The sequence below is a fragment of the Periplaneta americana genome, chromosome 16 (genome assembly GCF_040183065.1).
Source record: "Periplaneta americana isolate PAMFEO1 chromosome 16, P.americana_PAMFEO1_priV1, whole genome shotgun sequence".
Classification (NCBI taxonomy): Eukaryota; Metazoa; Arthropoda; class Insecta; order Blattodea; family Blattidae; genus Periplaneta; species Periplaneta americana.
In genome coordinates this window covers 102,239,458-102,266,131 of record NC_091132.1, presented here as the reverse complement: position 1 = coordinate 102,266,131, position 26,674 = coordinate 102,239,458, and the positions used below count along the sequence as shown (strand labels likewise).

Here is a 26,674-nt window from a genome sequence, read left to right as displayed (position 1 = left end):
CCACTTCAATCATCCGGATCCCAGTAATCAACGTCACTTGACAAATGATTTTCAATAAATCTTAGTATTAAACAATCTCTGATACGTGACTATCCATAATATCATATAGCAGAAGCTGTAACATAACCTAAATAATAAAAACAAGTGTTAGAAAAGTTTTAATTAGGTATGATGAAATAAACAAGAAACGTTTTAATTAACGATGATGAAATAAAAAATAAACATGAATAATATTAAAAGAAACAATTATTGAAAGTACAATTTTCAAATTTGAATGTTTTAGTGGTTGGTGGTTCAGTTGATGTTATATTGGAAATGTGAGTAAAAGAAGTGAACTCGTTCATGTACATGGTGTATCCCTCAACTTATTCAGAATTTCCAAATAATGCTCTTCATAAAAATATATGACCATATTATGACCAGTGATCTTTATTAATTCTTGTTCTTGAATGCCAATGCGAGTCATATTTGAAACTGCTGTGTATCGACTGGAGTGGTTTGTAAATTTCTGTTTTTTGACGTCCAGACCAGTGCAGTTTGAAATGTTGGCAAACAAAGAAACAAATGCTAGGGTAGTGATAAAAATAAACAAATGCTTGGGACGCGATAAAATTAAACACATGCTAGGGATGCGATAAAATTGTGCGATAAGCAGCCATGATTGGTTGAAAGACGTCCTTTCGTACCGTTTTATTGGTCAAAAGTAGTGTGACGTAGTAAAAGTGTAATAGTCAGCAATAAAATTACTTAAAACTAGACTTTCTTGAAAGTTGAGTGTGAATAGTTGTTAAACAAGCAGAATGATACTGAAAAATATATTAGCTACTGATTTGCGAGCAAATGTGAAAATGTTTTTGAAAAGCTGGTGCAATATGTTTTTTTAATCGTTTCACTATGTTATAGATGGAAAAATCCAACGTTTATGGGCTACATACCCGCTTGATCACTAGATCAGTAGAGTTGCCAATTTTGGCTCTCTTAGATATTTTTCTTGAGTAGTATTAACGTAGGGAATATTTGCCCTCTAAAAGGGAATTTAAGGTGTAGGAAAGAGGAAATTTTGCCAAAAGGACTTACCACCACTGTGTCACATACACGAGCAGCAGACCATTTATGTATGGCTGGCTAATGTAGATCAGGTTCTTTGAAATAATGAGGACAAAAGACTTCACACACCAAACTCTTAAAAGTAAATTATAATAATGACACGGTGACATAATAACGAGCACGTGGCACGAGCAGAAGCGCATCGTGGTGCCCTAACTGTCTAGGTTGTGAGACTGAAGACAAATACAGCCCCAAACAAACTATCGTCTGTTACATGTGTTTGGTTTTGCCTTTTTTATATAAGCAATATTGTAATTTAGTTCAAATTACCCACATGCCTCGCTCTCATTGTTCAAATGAGGGAGATTTCCCCACCCGTTTCTCCCCTTCGCTTGCCATGACGTCATGCACACAGTCGTTTCCTTCTCCAGTAGTTACACATCATGAAAACAAACATTCTGCTTTTCGTTTCCTCACAAAACATATCAATATGACACAATAATTAAACGAGATAGCCTGAGTCCAAGCCCACTCAGTGATCGACGTAGAATGGTTTTTCTCATTACGTATGGGAGGAAGACTTGAGAATTGACCGTCACATAAAATGCAACCCACTTTCTCTGTTCTCGTCTTTCCCTAGTTCTCTCTATATTCCCTTAGTTCTTCTTGTCTTCCCCTTGTTCTGATTTTATTTGCTTTATTCTCTTTGTATTTACTTTATCTTCTTTTATTTCCCATGTTCTCCTTGCATGTTCCTTCTTCTTGTATTTCCCTTGTTCTCCTCATATTCTACTTGTATTCCCCCGGTTAGGCCCGTAACACACTTGCAGAGTTTTCGCTAGCGAGAAATGTGTTGCGAGAAAATTCAAAGATTGATAACATGGACTCTAATGGACGTCCACGCACTGGAAGAGATTCTCGTTCGAGGCAAAAACCTTGCGCGAGTTTCTCGCTGGAATCGGTAGCTCAGTGAATTTTCTTGACACATTTATCAAAGATGTTTGACATTTATACTCTTTATGACGATTGAATGTAGAAAAAGATATCACAGGTGGCGATGAATTGTATTGTTTTTATATGAAAATGAGGAAAGATGTTGATAATTGCAGTCAGAAATATAACGAAATTGTACGATGAAAACTATAAAAACACAAAACTTAAAGAAGAAATCTGGAGACAAATATCAGATTATCTGAAAATAAATAGGGCTATAATTTATTTTGATGAGATTTAATAGTATTAATTAAACATTTGAAATAATGTATCTATATGTCTTAACAGTTTAGATAATTTTAATCAGAGCATAGCAAAGAATCCCTTATCATATCATGAATGGCAAAAAACTGTGGTCCATTGAACCTGAAATAACGCCTAAACGTATCATCATTCAAATCGAAACCAGTGTCCAAAACTCGCCCTTATTTTCGTAAGATACAATGTGATTTTCAGATATTTCTGGCTTTAATTTTAGGCCTCTTTTTTCTTTTTATTAACAAAATATGTTCATGTAACTCCATTTCCTCATCATCTGAATACTCAGATTCAACATAGCGTTCGTACGTAATTTGTAAAGCACGACAATATACTTACAGGTTGTATATTTAAGTATGACATTATACGTATACTTGGCACGGAAACATGACGGCCTCTCTTCTTGGAATTGGTAATCCCTCATAAACCCCCATCCTCTACTCAACCCCTAGCCGCGTGGCAGAAATACAATAGACCCCAGCATTGCCAAATCTAGCAGTCATTGCCTCTACCTGTTGGCTTTCACCCATTCTCAGTGTCTTTGTCGACGTGTTGTTTTATACCGTTGTGCGCTTCAATATGTCTAATTTATTCCGGCCATGATTAATGAGTGTTGGAGCAGATGATCCGCAGTCAGGCCTCCTGATTCACCTGAAGATCCAGGATCATCACGACAAGAACAACAAATAACACCGTCGAAGAAAACAGAATATCTTATTTGCAGAGGAGCGTAGCTAAGAAAACAAAGTGTTAAAATTGTGTCTAACGTTAGAAATTCTATCCATAAAGTAATCGAAAGTTCAGGCAGTTTAATAAGTATAAATCTTAACCACTTAACATCGGACGCAACCGGCGGAGTTGGATATATAGCCATAGAAATTAAGAATTACGGTTCACCAACTAAAGAGAAAATAAACAAATTAAAACAGAATTCGGTAAGATAGACGATTTTATACGTGATTTACTTCGCCGAACAGTATGTGAACAGCACGCGAAAGAGATATCGCCAACAGCAACACCGTCCTTAGCAACCTAAATAATGACATTATTCACAGCAGTGCTTAAAACTTTTCTAACTTACAGCAGTGAATTAAATGTTTTTAAATCACTCTCTACATGACAACCAACATATTAGCAATAGTAAAATGAACTTCTTCGCCAACAACACATTACCAAGAAAAGCCCTACAATTTAAAATTAAATTTACATACCAGTAATGAATAAAATATTGTACAGCACACTAGAGTAAACAGATTTTACGCGTTCGTGGAAATTATCATCCAAGGCTGAGCTGATAAAATCTAACTTTACTCTTTTGTACTATAAATTCTATAACTATTCAATGATCACAGTTTCAGAAAATTTTACCGGCGCAACATTCTTAATTAAGTATAAAATTCTGGAACTTCAATAACATGAGAATTTAACACTTATTATAGAAGTCTGCATTTTTTTGTTTATTTAGGCAAAACATGTTAGTGAAAATATAAATATTAGGCAAAACATGTTAGTGAAAATATAAATATAAAGTGTTTTTAAAATAAGTTTGTTCATTTTCACACCAATTTTGTTTTAGTAATTACAAATTAAGGTATATTTACAAAGATAATATAGTCTCACTGAAAATCGCGGTTTCACGGAACACAGTTTGAAAAAAGTTCGCAAATCACAATGACTTCAAGAATTGGCAACTCGGCTAAGGGTTTATCCCTTGCGCGTGCCTGCAGTTAACTGGTGAAGGGGATGAGGGAAGGCCGTCATGTTTCCGAGCCAAGTATACATACATAACCTATAATATTTCCCCCAACGAGTCATTACTATAATCAGATAAATGCTTTCTGCATGAAGGCAGTGCACAGACGATCATAGCGAGGTGTGATCTGTGATAGCGAGAACTCGCCAAGTGTGTGGAGGAAGGCTCTTCGCCTCTTTCTCGCAACACATTTCTCGCTAGCGAAAACTATGCAAGTGTGTTACGGGACTAAGAATAAGAAATGCAGAAATACATGTACCTCGACAGGAGATTTTGAGTAACTAAGTTAGAGAATTTTCTTTTGTACCGGTAGGAAGCATGTATATGCAGTCAGCTGTCTCGTGTAGGCTCCCACCAAAATTCTGTAGGCCTAATATCTTGCCGAAATCACCTTTCGTAAACGAATCTACAGCGCTAGAGTCAAGACGATTTCCTTGACCGAGAAAGTGCAATAATCTAAACAATATGTAAGTTAATCTATAGCCTATTTCCAAGATCAATATTCTTCAAACTGTGTTTCTACATCGTCGTATACGAATACATTAGACCTAATATTATTTTAATACTTACTTACTTACAAATGGCTTTTAAAGAATCCGAAGGTTCATTGCCGCCCTCACATAAGCCCGCCATCGGTCCCTATCCTGTGCAAGATTAATCCAGTCTCTATCATCATACCGCACCTCCCTCAAATCCATTTTAATATTATCCTCCCATCTACGTCTCGGCCTCCCTAAAGGTCTTTTTCCCTCCGGTCTCCCAACTAACACTCTATATGCATTTCTGGATTCGCCCATACGTGTTACATGCCCTGCCCATCTCAAACGTCTGGATCAAGTTCCTAATTATGTTAGGTGAAGAATACATTGCATGCAGTTCTGTGTTGTGTAACTTTCTCCATTCTCCTGTAACTTCATCCCGCTTAGCCCCAAATATTTTCCTAAGCACCTTATTCTCAAACACCCTTAACCTATGTTCCTCTCTCAGAGTGAGAGTTTCACAACCATACAGAAGAACCGGTAACATAACTGTTTTATAAATTCTAACTTTCAGAGTTTTTGACAGCAGACTGGATGATAAGAGCTTCTCAACCGAATAATAACACGCATTTCCCATATTTATAATATTATTTTAATTTCCGTCTTAAATTATGGAGAACATTGAGAGAAGTTCATACGATAATATGGCCATTAAAGGTAATTATGAAGTCATAAATGTCAGGGGAAGCGAGAAATTCCTGGAGAAGGCTTCTGATGGTCTATTCCTTCACCAAAAGCTGACAATCTGTTACAGACTGTACGTTGTCAACTTCTGAGGAGTGATGAAACGTTTTATTAGTTTGCTGACGACACTCGAATCGAATATTCCGCCGATGTGAGGAATTCCATTTCTGATGTCGGTCGGTGCTAGGTATACCTGTAAGACTGATTCAGTTCATCAACTACTCTTATAAACGTATAATATGTTAGGCGAAAATAATGGAAAGCAGAATTTGACTTTGGAATGAATGAATGAGATTTGGTCGAGACAGGAATAGAGTTCTTTCACGTGTCGTAAATACCAAACACCAGACCCCGGTTTCACTTTCCTTACGTTGTTGTTTGTTGTTGTTTAGTCAACTGTCCGAAGACAGGTCAGTGGCTAGAGCTTTAGACTTCTAATCCTGTGGACCCGGGTTCGAACTCCGGTGTACCCAGATTTATGAGTTGTGTTGGGCCAGCCCGTGGTCCAGATAACGCAGGGGATTTCTCTGGGAGCTTCGGTTCCCCTGTGGTATTCCAAACAAATCTACATCATCTCATCTCATCTCATCTCATCTCATCTCTAGCGTAGAAAAGCATCCTATGGCACACCCTGAGCATTTACCCTGTGGGTAAATTCGTCTACACAACTGGCTGCATATGGGTAAATGAACGGAATTTTTTTCTTCAGAATCCAGTGTTAAAATACTTTAAAAAAATATTCCAATATTATTAACTTACTCGTACACACATCTACCCTTAGAGCAGCCGTGGCGAGAACGTGACTCACGAGACATTGTGGCTCGCAGTGATAGCTGTACATTTCGCTTGCTTCTAACCTCCGCCAACCCCCACCCTCTCACCCACTGGAGTCAAACTCCGTTCCATTTGTATTTGTCTCTGACCTGCGAGTGCCATATGTCTCTTTCGAAACCATGTACGAAAGTTCCAAGTAGGATGGGAGGACGCATTTTTTTGCGTCAATATGATGAGAATATTAAATGTATGATTTGTTCACAAGTATTACGAGGAAAACGGGTGTATAACATAAAACGGCATTATACTACATGTTACTGATGAAACATTAAAAGGTTAAGTGTTGTTGTTGTTGTCGTCGTCGTCGTCATCATCATCATCATCATCATGTGGCTAGAGCTTTAGACTTCTAATCCTGTGGACCCTTTTTCAGCAGATGTACGAATAATGCGGTTAGCTCTTCAATTTGAACTCACTGATTTACTATGTGATGTCACATGAAAGCTAGATGTAAGGACGTGACAAATGTTGAACTTTTCAAATCTTTGCCAAAAAATAAATATCCGAAGCTTCGTTCTTTCGCTTGCTCTGTTGAAGCCATTTTCGCTACAACATACGTTTGCGAAAAAAATGTTTTCAACAATGAAAATAGTAAAAACCAAATTTAGATCACGACTGACAGAGAAAGACGAGTACCTTCATGATCAACTACGACTGGCAGTAAGTGACATAATTCCTGATTTTGAAACTTTGTCGCAGAGACATACTGAAGACAGTTAATTTTAGATTGTGATATTGTTCATTTATTGTTCATTTCTTTCTTCGTTACACGTACAAAACATTAGTTTGTAGCCTTGTACTGTATAAAATTATATGTAAGTGATTGACGTAAGGAAAATGAAAATCCGTTAGTAAGTCAAACAGTTGCTTCACTTCCCCTTCGGATGTCCGCCTCCCTCCATAGGTGCTATGCAAGTTGCAGGTTACACAGTGGCTCGGCGCACGATTACATTTTCGCCACTGCTGACGTATCGTATCATAGCGCTAAGATGTGAAAATTGTTAAACGAGGACAAAGGCAAAATTTGATAAGCCATCGAGTATAGTAATATGATAGGATATGCATATCGTACAAAGTTTTATTCCCTTTCAATTTCACTATTTGACTCAATATTCCATTTCGCACTATTTAATTTGAAACTTTCACGTCTTGTTAGATATGACAAGCGCTCCCTCTCTCTCTCTCTCTCTCTCTCGAAAGAGAGGGAGAAAGAGAGAGACATAGAGAGAGATGACAGAATTTTGTTTATAGCGCGATTATTGAAATAATGAATTTACGTTAGAAACTCCTGTAGAGGAGGCAAGACCTGTCTGTGAACTTATCATGCGCCGTGACTATCACCAATGGGTATGGAGGAGAATAGGTTTTAGTCTGAAACCAACTTCCGTGTCAGTAGATTCGTATAATATTAGACATCATGAAACAAACTCTCTCCTCCTGATAGCTCATTCTTTCCTCTCTCGCACAGCTCACATGACAAGTCTCGCCTCCTCATCAATAAATTACTATAAACAAATTAATACGAGGCAAATATTTTTCTTTTTTTTTTTTTTTTCTCAGAATTTTTGCATCATTGTAAAATTTAGTGACACATACGAAGAAAAGTGTTGCCTCAGATATCGAGTAGCAGCAAATTCGGTTATTCAAACGTTGATGAAATCACATCTGAAGTTTGAGCATTTCACTTTATCACATTAGTGCGGTAAAATATCGTTTTATCTAACTACGTAGTGTGGTAAAGTATCTCATTACTAGAGCTAGGAAGTTGGTATCAAAACTGTTAAGTTGTAAATACAGCAAAAAAAAAACACGATCGTGCAAAAAACAATATCACCTTACAGAGTCACAGAAGGTGTAATCATTTGCCAGAAAATATAGAGAAGTTAGTTGTGCGAGCTTGGACTACATCTCTACCGAATGAAAAGTAATCGCTCATCTCTCAATGTCAATGATCCAGAACGACTGGGTGGTAACCAAACATGTGTTCCAATCGTCCACAGTCTTAGAACAAGAAAATAATAAATGAATAATATGAAAAGCAATAATTTGTAATTATAAACTTCGTAACTCTCAATCTAAAATAATTTACTCTGACATATAAAAATAACATACAAAGTATACAATTATGATTATAACAAATACCAATGAACATTTTCATTTTGTCAAAAGAAATACTCCTTTTATGTTTAGAAAAAAAATAAAAACAATATTTGTACTCTGAAAAATTCGTTCTACGTCACAAGAATTTACGGGAGCATATCTGAAATATGATACAGTATTTCTTACTATCATAAGGTGGACAACTATTTCGTGAATCTAATAGTGTATCTCGTATGTGGAATATAATATTAAACCCATAATTGTCTTCAAGAAAATTTTTCATTTCTATTGTAATGACAACTAGGAACTTCGTATCATAATTCCGATGTTAAACTTGGACTGTAACGCAATGGAATGCATAGCAGTACGAGACGTCAATATTTAACCACAGTCTACTATATACAGTCGCGAAGCTTGAGATGTTTTTTTGCAAATCTCGTGATAAAGCGCTCCAAGCGGTTAGCAACTAGAAACAATAGACTGTCCATGGTCGACTTTGGACTGTGTCGTATTTCTATCGAGTGCTAGCTCGTTGCGTATTTCACATTGATGCTTGTGAAATGTTCCTTATTGGTTGTAATGAAAATGTTAATGGCTAAAATATAATAATTGGAATAATAATATGGGACAAGGAGGAGACGTTTGTAGTGCTATAAATTGTAGCAACAGTAAGAGAAAGAGGCCAGAGTTATCCTTTGTCCGATTTCCGAAAGACTCAGAAAGGTTCCTGGGTTTCCACAAGAATGCTGTGCAGAAACAAAACTCTTAATTTTGAAGTTCTTTGTGACTGTTAGAATACATTATATCCTTAAATTTCACAATGAAATGTTTCAGTCTAACCGAAAGGACATTAGATACCGGTTAAAGTTCTGTCACTTAGGCTGCTAAATTTCCAGAGAAATAAAGGTTAGGTCTACTTTTTTTTCAGAGGATATATTTTTAATTGTAGCTATTAATTTTGTTATTATTTTTATGTGTTATTTTACTAAAGACGTAGAAAAATTAAGTTTGGTTTAATGAAATTTATTGATCACGTTTTATTTTCAATTCTGGTGGGATTATTGCTTAGGCTTATTTTTTTCAAAAGATATGTTTTTAATTATAGCTGTTAATTTTGTTGTTATTTTTGTTTGTTGCTTTACTAGAGACGTAGAAAAAGTCTGTTACAATAAAATTTATTGATCACGTTTTATTTCCAATTCTGGTGTGATTATTATTGCTTAACCTCTTCCCACTTTGTTAACTACGTAAGCCTACACTACAAGTACCGGTACACGTAAGTTACTCCATTAATTCATATTTCCATTATTATTGTTGTAAAGGGAAATGCAAATTAATATTTATTGGTTTCATAGTTAATTATCGCTATAATCTTGAATGAGTGAAGCTATTATAGTAAATTTCAGTTCGTTTTGCACAAAGAAAAATTATATTACTTATTTCTTGCAGGTATCTTCGAATTTATGGTGGAATTTAATATACTTCATTAAAATAATAAATTAACTTTATGCATTTAATATTTCAATAATGGAAGGAAGGTGTTAATTTTTCCAAAAGAACACGACAACGAAAGTGTAACATATTTTGTCGTCTGGTAGGAGAGAGATCTGCGATGATGAGGCGATAGTAGCGATCCTAGTGGTGGGCAACTACCCATGTTTGCATTTTTACTACATATTGAGCTTCGCGACTGTATATAGTAGACTGTGATTTAACGAAGAATAATCCGGGAAAAAATAAACGTGTTATAACCTCCTGTTTGCATAATTATTTAATAACAGATTGGTTTACTTTTTTGGAATCATGCATAATATTATCATTACGTAAATAATACAATAACAGAATAGCTCACTTTGTTCAGAACCTAAAATATGAATATAAATTAACAATATTCTTAAAACTATTTAAGACTCTACACAGCTGCACAGAATCCCACTATGCGTTCTTTATGTGTACATACTCTGTATCATCTGTAGCGAGCGGAAGCAGGGCGAGGCGCGGGTGACATCTATACTCCTCGCTGTACTCAACTGAAATCTACTGTTTTGATACGAACTTCCTACGTATACACATTACGACATTTTTATGAATGTCAGACTTTGGCAATACGTTAACAAAAGCTGATAGGAGTAAATACAGAATACTATTAATTTCCTTATTCATAAATGTATTATTATTATTATTATTATTATTATTATTATTATTATTATTATTATTAGTATCTCTTGAACAATATTCATAGAAATTATCATTACAAATTGTGAGTTTGTTAGTATTTGTGAAGTAGCAACTACCACAGAATACACTGTGTGAAATAGAGGTTTACTTTGGCTTCGGAAGTAGCTTATCTTGACATTGTCGCAAATCAGGAGCAATGTGTTAAGTTTTTATACAACCACGAGAGCACATACACGCATATTATAGGTTATGTTGGATTGATTATATTTATTTAAACATTAGTAAAGTGTGTAAACAATAATGCATATTAATCACAAACATGACTAATTTTCAAGTATTTGGCAGCATAGCACACGAGATGTAAAATTAGAATAAAAATAAACAAAAAAAGTCTATGCAATTCAGTAATGAAGACAATATTACAATGTAAACTAAATTCTGTAATAATAAGGAATGAATGAATGAATGAATGAATGAATGAATGAATGAATGAATGAATGAATGAATGAATGAATGAATGAAATGTGTAATATGAGTTGATGTGCAAGTTCAAATTAAATATTAAAACTTACGAAGAAGAGAACAAAATTACGAAATCTAAAACTCAATAAAGTCACAGAAAGCTTCCTGCGTAATTTTCCTTTACTTTCGCATTTTTGGTTAAAGACGAAATACGTCTGTTGTATGTAGGCTTATTACTTCCCTCCGAATATTCTGTTGCTCCTTAGTCGTTGTCACACATCGCATTTCTGGCACACTTTCTGATTTATAAAGCGCAAACCCCAAAAAGTTATGTGAGGGAGGAATGCAAAACTTACAAAAACGATATGTTTATGCGTCACTATAGATTAAAAAAGTCTCCTGAAGTTTTACGTTAATGTTAATTTCATTGTTTTGTTTATTTGCTGATAGCAATAAACAAGTATTAACTAGCAGTCATAGCTAAGAATGTGGGTACACAAATAATACACGGACAATGAGTCTTACCTGTGTTAGACGCGCTACACTACAGCCGCGGTGCACACAACCCGAACCTCGCCAGTCGAGAGGCGGCACAACACTGCTCGTACTCCAGCACCTGCCCCACCTGCATCATTCAGTGCGCGCCACTTCGCAGGAAGCTACAACACGCATCCGGGACACATCGTCGCTGCTGCCAGCCATTCCATCCTCCGCGAGTTGTAATACTTTCTGTTGCGTACGTTCCAGAAACTCGAACTGGAAGTTGAGTAACATGCGTGCGGCGACATTTGAAGGTTACATACCTCAGCCAGCAAGTTCGGTCTTCATGAACTGTGGTGTCTCTTAAATAGTAACATACAACGAAAGAAATTATCAGAGGAAGCATAATAATAATAATAATAATAATAATAATAATAATAATAATAATAATAATAATAATTCTTTATTTATACTGGCAGAGTTAAGGCCATAGGGCCTTCTCTCACACTCTACCAGGTCACAAAGTATACAAGCAGTTAAAAATTAACAAAACGTTAAAGAACAGAATACTAAAATATTACAATAATAATAATAATAATAATAATAATAATAATAATAATAATAATAATAATAATAATAATAACAATAATAATAATAATAATAATAATAATACTTACTTACTGGCTTTTAAGGAACCCGGAGGTTCATTGCCGCCCTCACATAAGCCCGCCATTGGTCCCTATCCTGAGCAAGATTAATCCAGTCTCTATCATCATATCCCACCTCCCTCAAATCCATTTTAATATTATCTTCCCATCTACGTCTCGGCCTCTCCAAAGATCTTTTTCCCTCCGGCCTCCCAACTAACACTCTATATGCATTTCTAGATTCGCCCATACGTGCTACATGTCCTGCCCATCTCAAACGTCTGGATTTAATATTCCTAATTATGTCAGGTGAACAAAACAATGCGTGCAGCTCTGCGTTATGTAACTTTCTCCATTCTCCTGTAACTTCATCCCTCTTAGCCCCAAATATTTTTCTAAGAACCTTATTCTCAAACACCCTTAATCTCTGTTCCTCTCTCAAAGTGAGAGTCCAAGTTTCACAACCATACAGAACAAACGGTAATATAACTGTTTTATAAATTCTAACTTTCAGACTTTTTGACAGAAGACTAGATGACAAAAGCTTCTCAACCGAATAATAACAGGCATTTCCCATATTTAGTCTGCATTTAATTTCCTCCCGAGTGTCATTTATATTTGTTACTGTTGCTCCAAGATATTTGAATTTTTCCACCTCTTCGAAGGATAAATCTCCAATTTTTATAGTTCCATTTCGTACAATATTCTGGTCACGAGACATAATCATATACTTAGTCCTTTCGGTATTTACTTCCAACCCTATCGCTTTACTTGCTTCAACTAGAATTTCCGCGTTTTCCCTAATCGTTTGTGGATTTTCTCCTAACATATTCACGTCATCCGTATAGACAAGAAGCTGATGTAACCCGTTCAATTCCAAACCCTCTGTGTTATCCTGAACTTTCCTAATGGCATATTCTAGAGCTAAGTTGAAAAGTAAAGGTGATAGTGCATCTCCCTGCTTTAGCCCGCAGTGAATTGGAAAAGCATCAGATAGATACTCCCATTATTTCTCCAATATCTGTCGAATACAAAAAATCTGATCAATAGTCGATCTACTACGCCTAAAACCACACGGATGATCCCCAATAATTTCATCTACATATGGAGTTAATCTTCTCAAAAGAATATTGGACAAAATTTTGTACGACGTCAACAAAAGTGATATTCCTCGAAAGTTACTACAGTTAGTCTTATCCCCCTTCTTAAAAATAGGTACGATTATGTACTCCTTCCATTGTTCTGGTACAATTTCCTTTTCAATAATAATAATAATAATAATAATAATAATAATAATAATAATAATAATAATAATAATAATAATAGCATAATAAAATCGACACTAAACAACATGCAAATAATACCATAATAGAAAAAAAGATAGTAAAATACATTGGAATATAGTGAAAGCAAGTCATTTAGTATAAATGGTTAATATGGAAAAACGTAAGGAAGAATATTTCAAAAATGGAATGTAATAAAATAATAATAAAAAAGAAAAGAAATACGAAAATTAAATAAAATTCACGATAAAAAGGCTATGATAATAAATTAATCGGCTGATAAAGAGAACAAAAAGGGGAAAGGAAGGCAAAAGAAATATATAGCCTATATTTTTACAAAACTATGAAATAAATCTAATTAAAAGACTGCAATTTTAATTTATTTTTGAAACTAGACAATGTCCGACAGTCTCTGACATGTTGTAGCAGAGAGTTCCAGAGATGAGCTGCAGAGACGGTGAAAGATGAAGAGTAGAAGGATGTTCTGTGTTTAGGAATGGAGAATGTGATATGGTGTTGCGAGCGAGTATCTATTTCGTGATATGAGGACAAATGTTGAAAACGAGAAGCTAGGTAGCTAGGATTAGAGGTTTGGAGAATACTGAAGAGTAAAGTGAGAGAGTGAATAGTTCTTCGCTCCTTGAGACGGACTCCGGACAGCATATTTAGTGAAGTTGTGATACGGTCAGATCTACGGACGTTGCAAATAAATCGAACGCATGCATTATGAACACGCTGTAGTCTGTCAGTCTCATGTTAAGGTCAGTGTAGAGAGTGTCACAGTAATCAAAATGAGGCATCAAGAGCGACTGCACTAAATTCTTCTTGAGAAGCAACGGAAGGAAATTTCGAATTTCACACTTTTTTCAAACCCTGTCCCGTAACATCTCTTCTGTGGTGAATATTTGGGCACGTGCTTGGAATTTAATACTATATATTTTGGTAAGAATAAGATCGGCGTCTATAGTTCAAGCTCAAGACCAGTGCGGTCTTCCATCCAGGTTGCTCGGGTTCGATCCCTGGCCACGACGTGATAGAATTTGTGGTGGACAAAGCAGACGTTGTACAGGGTTTCTCTCAGGTACTCCTGTTTCTCCTACAATTACACCAATGTTCTCCATCTTACCCTCATTTCATCTATCATCTATAGTAATGTCATGTAAGACCAGTTCCTTAACAGCAAATATTGCCGTCTTGTCAGTGATGCCCACTGTTACCAGATATCACCATATGAATTAAATCACGATCTTACGTACTGAATGACTTATTTATTTACCGTACTTTACCTTTATGTTTGAAGGTTATTCTAAATAATTTGTAACATATTTTCGTAGGCACACTATACGAGAAAGGTATTTTGTCTGACAATATGAAATTCATTGGTTTGACTAAACGATGATTGATTAACGAGATCTAACCTAAAAATGTATTTTGTTTGACCACATGCAATTATTAGTACTAACTCCGTAAACCGAATACCACCATGAAATGTGTGCTTAAGAGAACATATTCCTAATAATTTTGCTATTCTGGTTATAATTGTTGTCTCCCTGAGCATAATTTCTTCTTCATTATCTTCTTTCGGTTAAATCTAAAAGAACAGAACACCAGTAGGGGAAGTTATCCCCACTATTGCAGCACGCTTTACGTTTTCTTGGTGGAATCGCTACCATGCATTTTTCTCTTTTTGACATTATTGTAATAAAAATGTAAACATGAAAGAAATTAATTAAAAAGTGAAATGGTATTTCTATCGATTACCCACAAGTATTACAACACTCAAGTATGTTATATTTATTTAGACTTACCTGACTACAGTCTTAAATTGTAACCACTACGCAACACATAAAATAACTATTATGTATTAATATTAATACTGATATTAATTAATTATTAGTATGTTCAAATTTCACTAGCTTCCAATATCCGGCTCAGAAATCTAGCACAATTTTAATTGCAAGGAACTCCAGTACCGACATTGTCTGTATCAGCTGCCAACGTAACAGTTACAAAATCACTATCATTTGTAGTAGGCTATTTGTCAGTATCGAAATTCGAAATGAAGTTGGCAAAAGAAAATGTGCAACCTCCAAAGTAGAAAATCACCACAAGCTACTATCATATGTAGTAATGGGGGGAAAAATGGTTAGGTTTCACCCTTAGAGCATTAAGTAAGCTGATCCGAAATGTAGCTGGGTTGAAGTCTTCGAGGTAGTGTAGGTTTCCGTTGCTGATATAGGAAGGCCATGGGGATACGGAGGATGGGGCCTGGCTGAGCCAGGGCAGAATGGCCCACCAGTCAGCATGGGATTCACGAATGTTATCAAGGCCATCCGGCTCTCGGGAAGCCAAGTTCAAGTTAAAGGCATTTGAAAGGATAAATTACATATAAAAGGAATATCTTGAGAATTCTTTATCACATGAATTACATGACAAAAATCTGGATTAAATCTGTAGCTTCTTCTATCAGCACGGATTCTATAACTCCCCCACCATACCTATAATTTGCACCAGACATTGTAAGAAATCGTAAAGTTACCAACATTCATTCATTAATAGTGTTCTGCCCAAGGACAGGTCTTTCACTGCAAACCCAACATTGTCCAGTCTTTCCTATTTTCTGTCTTCCTCTTACTCTCCGCGTATGATCCACATATCTTAATGTCGTCTATCATCTGATATCTTCTTCTACTCCGAACTCTTCTTCCGTTCACCGTTCCTTCCAGTGCATCCTTCAGTAGGCAGTTCCTTCTCAACAAGTGATCCAACCAATTCCTTTTCCTCTTCCTGATCAGTTTCGGCATCATTCTTTCTTCGCCCACTCTTTCCAACACTGCTTCATTTCTTATTCTCTCTGTTCAATTCGCACGTTCCATTCTTCTCCATATCCACATTCAAATGCTTCTAGTCGCTTCTCTTCACTTCGCCATAATGTCCATGTTTCTGTCCTATACAATGTCACACTTCAATAGTCTTTTTCTTGGTTCTTTCTCCGGAGGTCCGCAGAAGATGCTCCTTTTTCTATTAAAAGCTTTCTTTGCCATTGCTATTCTCCTTTTGAATTCTTGGCAGCCGCTCATGTTACTGCTTATAGTACACCCCAAGTATTTTAAGCTCTCCACTTATTCTACTGCCTCATTTAGAATTTGCAAGTTTATCTTCTTTACTTTCCTTCCTTAGACCATGGTCTTTGTCTTGTCGGTATTTATGTTCATTCCATACTGCTTACAGCTATCATTTAGCTCCTCTAGCATATCCCTTAGTATCATCTCCTCTTCTGCTAACAACGCCATATAATCAGCAAATCTTATGCACTTTATTCTTCTTCCTCCTACTATCACTCCTCCCATGTTTTGAAAGAGTCCTTCACTAAATATTCCAACTAGCTGTTGAACAGGGTAGGTGATAAAGTAATCCTTGACTTACTTCTCTTTCTATTTCACTTCCTTTTGACATTTCTTTTCCTGTCCTGACTTTGACTCGTTGTTTCATATCAAGGTTACTGAACAGCCTCCTCTCTTTCCAATCCACGCCTGTTTTCTTGAGAATATCCGTCAGTATGTTCCAATCCACTCTATCAAACGCCTTTTGTAGGTCTACAAATACTATATACACTTATAGAATAACTCTTCTCGGGTTCTCAGCCAGGTGAGTTGGAGATTAGATTCCAAGCTTTCGACGGCTAGCTCTGCCATCTTCTTCAGGGATGAAGTGATGTGGGACCATGTCTAGCCGGTATATATGCAAAAGTAGAGCTTCCCGCTGCGGGCCAATCAGGAGCTAGTTCCTAGTCCCGACAGCCAGGCGCATTCTGATTGGTGGACGTGACAGCCAATCAGGAGCTACTTGCTGGTCCCGACTGTCTGCCGTTTGCTGGTGGTCTAAGCGTATTGATGGCAGGCTTCCATGCTGTGCTTAGCTGTAGACCCCCGTCTCTGTTGAAATTATTGCCATCTAGCTGGATTTCGATGGCTTCCTTGATAACCAAGTCCCAGTAACCTGATGTCTTGTCCAAGATGGTGGTGACGCTGAAATCTATCTTGTGGCCCGTTTCTAGGCTGTGTTGGGCGGGAAGCTCTACTTTTGCATATATACCGGCTAGACATGGTCCCACATCACTTCATCCCTAAAGAAGATGGCAGAGCTAGCCGTCGAAAGCTTGGAATCTAATCTCCAACTCACCTGGCTGAGAACCCGAGAAGAGTTATTCTATAGCAAACGCCGGGAAAGCCTCTAGTCATACACTATATACACTTCTTTATTATTCTCTAAATGTCTTTCGCCGATTGTTCGTAGCAGTCCAATTGCATCTCTCGTACCTTTTCCCTTCCTGAAGCCTAACTGCTCTTCTTCCAACTTAGAATATAAACGTCTATTCAGTATTCGCAAGTGAATCTTCGCCGAATAAGATATCAGGCTCATAGTCCTGAACTCGTTACATTTCTTGGCATTATTTTTCTTCGGTATTGAAAGCAACACTGTATTCGTAAAATCTTCAGGCCATTCGCCATTCTCATTACATAATGATAGAATTTCCTTCTTGTTTTCACCCAAGGATTCCACTAATTCAATGGGAATTCCATCAACTCCTGTTACTATCCTATTCACATCTCTAAGCGCTAGTTCAACTTCTTCCCTTAAAACTGAAAATACTTTTTTGTCTTATATCAGTGAAAAGGCTTTATTGCAAGATTTCGGGAAAAGTACTAAGATGTTCAACATTTTGACTTTTATGATTAAAAAATTAAAAATAAATACATGGAATTTATAATTACGGCCGTCTAATACTTCCTTCATGACGGTCTGGATATCTTACTCTCAGGATTTCCAGAAAAAAAAAATAGAACTTCCCTCCATTAATACTAGAGACAGGTAAAATATGAAATTTCACATTCTAAACCATGCTATGGCAAAAAATATTTTCACAATACACGATGTACAGAATGCAATTAATGCCAAAATGTATCATATTTCGCCTCCAAATTTCTTAAATCTTTTACACTACTTTCTCTCTCTGTTAATATTTAGGCCTATAAAAATACTGATGTTAGAAGGAAGCAATAGAGATGTTTTCCAGGAAACACTCGGAACTCAAGTCATTCATTACACCAGCGGTTCCCAAACGTTTTCAGCCACGGAGCCCTTTTTGAAACAAAAGTTTCTCGTGGAGCCCCAAAATATGTTTAGTGTTTAGTTCTATCTGTCTATGTTCTATGAAGCATACTTTACAGGAAACATATACGGAAGTGTAAATATATTAATAAAGGAAAAAATAGTAAAAAAGGACCTGGAGGCAATATTATTTAAATCTACAAAATGATATAACTAGTTACGATATTAAAAAAAATGTTACAGTGTTACATGTAAAAAAACCCGAAGTTCCTGTTTCTTGCGGCAGAGTTTTTTCAATGCCCGGTGTCACAGAAGTCCAAACGAGCTCGATAGTTTGTTTTTGTAGCCGTGTACATGGATGAATTTATATTCATCCATGCCGTGTACCTCGAAAGGCCGTTTCATAGAGGTACATAGTACCAAAAGCAGTAAGAGCAATTTAGCTTTTGAACTTAATATCGAAAGATCCTCCCCTAACTGAGCCCAAAATTCGGGAAGTGGTTTGCTTTTAAATGATGCCTGACAGTTGCCGTCAGAAACCATGTCTATAAAGACCTCATATTCTGCCGCAGTGAGGGCTGCTGGTTTTGACTTCACTGAAAATGGATCTACAATCCACTCATATTTATTTCGAATAGATTCCTGAGTATCTTTAGGAAAGTATGAATTCATATTTTGAAGCAAATTGTCAAGGTATTCTTTTAGTATTGCTATGAATGTGTCATTCATTGTTATGTTATTTTCTTCTATAAAGTTTGAAGTCAATGAGAAACATGTCAGATCATTATTCTCGACACCTTCTATGTAGAACGCTTACTTTTTCTTCAGCGTTGCAATTATGTCATTAGAATCGAATATAGTCTTCCGTTTCCCGTGTAGGCCTATGCATGTGCAGAATGCGTTCATTTTTGGAAAAGTGTCTGCCAAGTAACATAATTTGCACAACCATTCCTGATCATTCAAATAATCTGCTAGAAAACTGTTTTGGTCATTCAAAAGTGAAGAAATTTAGCTAGTTGTATTGCATAGTGTGCAATTAAGTGCGAATAGGTTTAACAATATGTAGAGGCCTTGGGAAACAACCAAATCCCTTCTATTGAAAATGAACAAAGTGACCCTTAACCTAGCACTAGTGATTCCGGTGCCCCAAAGAAAAGGAAAGCGACAAAAACTTTCAATAAACAAAGTCAAACATTTGTTTGTAATACGCACGAGTATGTTCAAAAAAACAATAAAGGAAAAGGGTCAATTTCGGAGACCGCCAAGTTTTTTTTAATTAGACAGAAAAACAGTGCGAATTTAATTTAATATAATTTAATTAATTGTTAGTATAAAGTATAAAGTGTGGCAGCAACGCGTCACAAAAAAACTGAATCCCCTCTTTTTTTAATTAGTAGAAAGGTGGTCAAAAGTGAAAAATGTTTCATTGTCGCTTGCAAAGAAAAAGCACCTGGGCTCGAATGAACGCGGCTTCATACGACACGGCAGTCGGCAAGGGCACAGGCAGAGCCTTCTTTAGTTACAAGGCGGAGCATGGGTAGGTATGGCAACTCAGAGTGGAGGCGGGAGATTTTAAAGTGATATTGTGTTTGCTCATTGCTTTCGTTATACATAACGCGTATTTTTTCAATATTACTTCATGCACAAAGGTAAGATCAAGATTCAGAGTAGTGATGTAAAAAATTATTACGGGTTCGAAAATAGTGTTTTATTACAATCAATTAGCTATATTTCAGAATACGGCGAAAGTAGGCTACTTACATACAAAGGCTGCCACTTAAAATAATTACAAAAACATGTTTTTATTGATAGTACGGAGGTAAATAAATAAATAAAAAAGATATTCCTTGCACCGATAATAATAAAATCAATAATGCAATAAAGACGTAACTTCCTACGCAGTATCCTTAAGTTCCATTCAGTTAACAAATTTGTGGCTAGTAAATTGACAATGATTTGCCGCTTAATGTTGTTTCACCTCTGACGTGAAAGGTGTAGGATATCATATGCATTTAAATTTCATGTGATTACTTACTTACAAATGGCTTTTAAGGAACCCGAAGGTTCATTGCCGCCCTCACACAAGCCCGCCATCGGTCCCTATCCTGTGCAAGATTAATCCAGTCTCTATCATCATACCCCACCTCCCTCAAATCAATTTTAATATTATCCTCCCATCTACGTCTCGGCCTCCCTAAAGGTCTTTTTCCCTCCGGTCTCCCAACTAACATTCTATATGCATTTCTGGATTCGCCCATACGTGCTACATGCCCTGCCCATTTCAAACGTCTGGATTTTAAGTTCCTAATTATGTCAGGTGAAGAATACAATGCGTGCAGTTCTGTGCTGTGTAACTTTCTCCATTCTCCTGTAACTTCATCCCGCTTAGCCCCAAATATTTTCCTAAGCACCTTATTCTCAAACACCCTTAACCTATGTTCCTCTCTCAGAGTGAGAGTCCAAGTTTCACAACCATACAGAACAACCGGTAATATAACTGTTTTATAAATTCTAACTTTAAGATTTTTGGACAGCAGACTGGATGATAAGAGCTTCTCAACCGAATAATAACACGCATTTCCCATATTTAGTCTGCGTTTAATTTCCTCCCGAGTGTCATTTATATTTGTTACTGTTGCTCCAGGATATTTGAATTTTTCCACCTCTTCGAAGGATAAATCTCCAATTTTTATATTTCCATTTCGTACAATATTCTGGTCACGAGACATAATCATATACTTTGTCTTTTCGGGATTTACTTCCAAACCGATCGCTTTACTTGCTTCAAGTAAAATTTTCGTGTTTTCCCTAATGGTTTGTGGATTTTCTCCTAACACATTCACGTCATCCGCATAGACAAGAAGCTGATGTAACCCGTTCAATTCCAATCCCCTTCCTGTTATCCTGAACTTTCCTAATGGCATATTCTAGAGCGAAGTTAAAAAGTAAACGTGATAGTGCATCTCCCTGCTTTAGCCCGCAGTGAATTGGAAAAGCATCAGATAGAAACTGACCTATACGGACTCTGCTGTATGTTTCACTGAGACACATTTTAATTAATCGAACTAGTTTCTTGGGAATACCAAAGTCAATAAGAATATTATATAATACTTCCCTCTTAACCGAGTCATATGCCTTTTTGAAATCTATGAATAACTTATGTACTGTACCCTTATACTCCCATTTTTTCTCCATTATCCGTCGAATACAAAAAATCTGATCAATAGTCGATCTATTACGCCGAAAACCGCACTGATAATCCCCAATAATTTCATCTACGTACGGAGTTAATCTTCTCAAAAGAATATTGGACAAAATTTTGTACGACGTCAACAAAAGTGATATTCCTCGAAAGTTACCACAGTTGGTTTTGTCCCCTTTTTAAAAATAGGTACAATTATGGACTCCTTCCATTGTTCTGGTACAATTTCCTTTTCCCAAATAGCAACTACAAGTTTATAAATTTCGCTATATAATGCATTTCCATCCTCTTGTATTAGTTCTGCTGGAATTTGATCGATACCTGGAGACTTGTACTTTTTCAGATTTTCTATCGCAATTTCGACTTCTGAAAGCGTGGGTTCGGGTATATATGGCTCAGCAGTTTGTATTTCAATTTCGTCCCGATCATTTCTATTTGGCCTATGTACATTTAGTAGTAGTGCAAAATAGTTTTTCCATCTGTTTAGGATTGATGGAGAGTCTGCAAGCAAGTCACCATTCTCATCCTTGATCACGTTTACCCTTGGCTGATATCCGTTCTTAAATTCCTTTATACCCTTATATAAATCTCGAATGTTTTTATTCTTACTATTTGTTTCTACCTCATTCAGTTTTTCTTTCAAGTAACCTCTCTTTTTATTCCTAAGTGTACGACTTGCTTCCCGTCTTTCATTGAAATAATTTTCTCTCTTCTCCTCAACTGGATCCTGTAAGAATTTCAATTTTGCCTGTTTCCTTCTTTCTACTACCATGCAACAATCTTCATCAAACCACGGTTTCTTTTTCTTAGTTTCATAATAACCTATGCTCTGCTCAGCTGCAATTTTGATACTATCTCTGATATTTTCCCACACGCTATTAACGTCTAATTCTTTCTCAACTTCGTCGGAACGTTCTAAAGTGTCAAACCTATTCGAAATTTCGACCTGATAATTTTGCTTAGCTTCCTCGTCCTTTAATTTCAAAATATTGAATTTAGTAATATTAACTTGTTGCTCTACTCGCTTGGCTACTGATAATCTTTCTCTTAATTCTCCACTCACCAAATAATGGTCAGAATTACAGTCTGCACCCCTAAAAGTTCGAATATCTACTATACTAGTATGTCTCCGTTTATCTACCAAGATGTGATCTATTTGGTTGTGTGTCAATCCATCTGGAGAAGTCCAAGTATATTTATGTATATCCTTATGGGGGAATGTTGTACTTTTGACAATTAAATGTTTCGATGTGGCAAAGTTGACTAATCTAACTCCATTGTCACTACTAGTTGCGTGTAGGCTGTCTTTTCCAATAGTTGGTCTAAAAATATCCTCCCGTCCTACTTTAGCGTTGAAATCCCCCAATAAAATTTTCATGTGATATCTAGGGAACTGATCAAAAGTGTGTTCCAATTCCTCATAGAAGCTATCCTTTATATGGTCGTCTTTCTCTTCTGTAGGGGCGTGAGCATTTATAACTATGATGTCGCACCATCTACCCTTAAGTACTAAATATGATAACCTGTCACTGATAAATTCGACCTTTTTTACTGCTGATTTTATTCTTTTATGAACAAAGAATCCTGTTCCTAATTGGTGATTATTGTTTCCTTCCCCATAATACAACAAGTAATCTCCTAATTGTGATATGCCATTCCCATCTAACCTAACCTCTTGTACTCCCACGAAGTCTATTCTATATCTAGCTAGTTCTTTTGCTACTAATGTTATCCCTCCTGTTCTATAAAGACTAGTTACGTTCCAAGTGCCAAATCTCAAAACCTTATTCCTTTGCTGTGTCCATGCCAGAGAATCAGTCCTATTCCGAGGCTTATTGTAGGGATTCGTAACAAGCTGTTTTTTACGGTGATGGGTTGTTAGCCCTTCGCCCAACCCCCAAGCTGGAGGACCACCCCTTATCGGCTGTCCACGACTGCTTATTCAATATATTCGCAGCTACCCTCCATATCTGGAGGCCGTCTCCTCTATCCGCAACCTGAGGACGCGCCATGCCGTGGTGATAGGGATTATGTCATGTTTTTCTGTATATATTTAGATGTCCAGGAAGCCAGTTTTAGTTTGAACCTGGCCAGTCACCATAACAATACTGTTATCCTAAATTATTTGTTATAAACTTTTTAAAATATAATTTTAAATAAATATAACTACAGAAAATAAGCTAAAAATGTAAATTATGCAAATAGGCCTAAATAAAATGTAAACAGAAGAAACTATTGACATACCTATTATAATAAAAGTATGAGGATGTAAATACAGTTAAGCCAAGTAAAAAAATCTATGAAAAAATGAAAAAAACATACCTTCAACATAATACGTAACAAAACGCAACATTATCATGAAGTACGTGTACTGTATGTGTCAATTAGAGTAAACTCAGTGAACTTTAAATCCTCTAAAAAAATACGAAGTGAAAAGAAACATGTTTATACCTAATTTATTACAAAATAAATAATATTAATAAACAAACCTTGAAAACCAACAAAGTGATTATATGCATCTACAAATTATAGGTAGTTCTGACGTATAGTAGGCATTCCGAATCTTCAACAAAACTGCAACATTTATGGGATCACAAAACAACTGTTTACAACGGATTTGAAAACCAACGGCGTAACTTTATTGATATAGGAGGCGAGACCCAACAATTTGGCTAGAATTCTGATACACACAAACCACAAATAAGACTATAAAAATTGTAGTTATACAATATTTAATATTTAGTATAATAGTCAGTTACTTTGTCATCAATAACCGTAAAAATTCCCAAAGACTGCTACCATTTTATTTTCATTTATTGTCTTGTTTTTTTTTTTATCACCAACGCGCATTTAGTTTATAATACATTAACAATTAACGTTTGGTACGACAGCAAACATAATTCCATCGACATACACTTATATTGTAACATTAATTTACATTGAAAATCGGCATTAGCACAAACACGTGTCCTGTATGCTCGGCCTCCGGGTGACAGTTAGTTACAGTGTTGCCGACGTATGGCTCCGGCTTGTAACTAAAGAAGGCTCTGGCACAGGGCAAGCATTGTTTACAGCTGTGCTGGATTCAGCAACAACTTAGTCCGATTCTATGAAACCGTCCTGAACAGTGATCTGATCAGTTCCATGCAGGCTGCGATTGATTGGGCTCTTCTTCTTCTTCTTCTTCTTCTTCTTCTTCTTCTTCTTCTTCTTCTTCTTCGCGTGGTGTTTGTGGGGCCCCTTAAAACCCCGGGCCCTGCAGACCTTAACGTTGCGCCGCTGGCTATTGTATACACACCAGAGTGCTGCATTGGAGTTAAATCACTCGCTTGAACTCGGTCGAGTGTCGCACCCTCGAGTGAGATACGATCGGTCGTGATACGCTCGTAATAAATAGAAGCACAGTACAAGGTCATCTCACCGACATGTCTTATCTTGTATGGTAGGCGACAGATAAGATACACATATGTTTTGCTCACACGGTAAAAGTAAGGCTTTATTTTCTGCGTTTATGACAAATGTTTAATGGAGCAGTCAATGGAACGTACCAAAACAGGAACATGAAGTTATAAATAAAATAGTATGAAAAACTTCGATATACAGTTATTATTGCTAATTAATAATTATTCAATATTTGATTTACCACATATATAATATGATAAGTCCATACATAGTGTTCCGCCCATATACTGCGACAATGTAGAAGGGTTTTAAAAATATTATTGATATAGCAGTAGATTAATAATATTAGTACAGAGATAACGTCACAGAAAATATAATAAAACGAATAATCATACTGCACAACTGTTACAGACGCAAAGATTGATACACTAATGATTAGAGACTATTATTATTATTATTATTATTATTATTATTATTATTATTATTATTATTATTATTATTACTACTACTACTAGAAAACTTGATACAGTTTTTGCATTATCGTGATTGTGTTCTCCGTTTATAATAGTTACATTTACATCCAATAACATCTAGCAGATGTGGCAAAAACAAAATCACTCTTGTGGCGGGGGGGAACATTTACCTACAATATTTATATTACATTTTAAAGCAAGTTTTGTAGTTGTACTATGGAGAGGTTAGTTAAACACTGCAAAGTTTTGAAATGATAAACATCTATGATGTTACTACACACTTCATCACTGTAACAAGAACGAATGTCTAACGCTCGATTTATACCGTTCGAGGATTTATCGCTCGTGACAATTTTACCCATCATGCATGTGCGCTACCTATCGGATTATGCTATGAACTACTTGGCGCTCGAGCGAAAACGTCCGATGCAGATAAAAGGAACTGAATTTTACTGCAAAATGTAATTTATTTTCATCAGAATTATGCTCCCAAATGAAAACTTCCTGAATACAGTATTTCAGGGCTTAAAGGTATCTAGAGCAATTAATTTATAAAACTAACCTAAACCTAGCCATTATAACAATATAACACATTATCTTTATGAAAATTTATTAGTTATATGACAAGTTTATGTTTGCGTAGTCGAAATAAAGTCTTAGGATCCAAATTTCTTTTCCCTACAAATGATATAAAAGTGAGGAGAGACAACTGATGATGGCTCACTGTAAGATGGTTACTCTCACAGATCACACACAGGTTACCTTTTACTCATTATTCACCGTGCCGGGTCTTCTACGTTGGGAAAGGAGAAAATAGTGAGATATACTTTCATCATAGACCTACTGCTAAATAGTTAACAAGTAGATTACGCTTATAATATCATTACGAACCATTAAGTGTTCTAATATCATCGTAAATAGGAAAATAATATTTGAAGAGACTATAATAAACGTATTGCTATTTTATGTCAATTTCTGCAAACTTGGTGACCTATGTTACTCTTGTGTGGAATGAGATAAATTACAGTTGCTTTTATTAATGGTGCACGTGAAATTATTTAATTTATGCTTCTGTTTTGAGTAGCTAGTTCAAGAAAATGAACTACAAACAGGAGTATTGTTGCAGATGTGATATTGAAGTTAATTGTTATGTAACTCGTAAAGTTTATCATGAGAAAGTATGTGTCATCTTGGGTGGTTTTATTTTTAAGTTTATTGTTATGATTT

General features: G+C 36.1%; 1 protein-coding gene across 4 annotated transcripts in view; it reads right to left on the bottom strand.

Moving 5' to 3' along the window:
- Positions 1-11,484, bottom strand: part of Cad88C (cadherin 88C) — a 488,883-nt gene extending 477,399 nt beyond the window's left edge. For 3 of the 4 annotated variants that reach the window (XM_069812621.1, XM_069812619.1, XM_069812622.1), the window contains exon 1: positions 11,374-11,484. The gene's annotated coding sequence lies outside the window, so the exon portion shown is untranslated. The remainder of the gene's footprint in view (positions 1-11,373) is intronic. The other variant, XM_069812620.1, reaches the window with a different exon arrangement.
- Between the last annotated feature and the right edge of the window lie 15,190 nt (positions 11,485-26,674).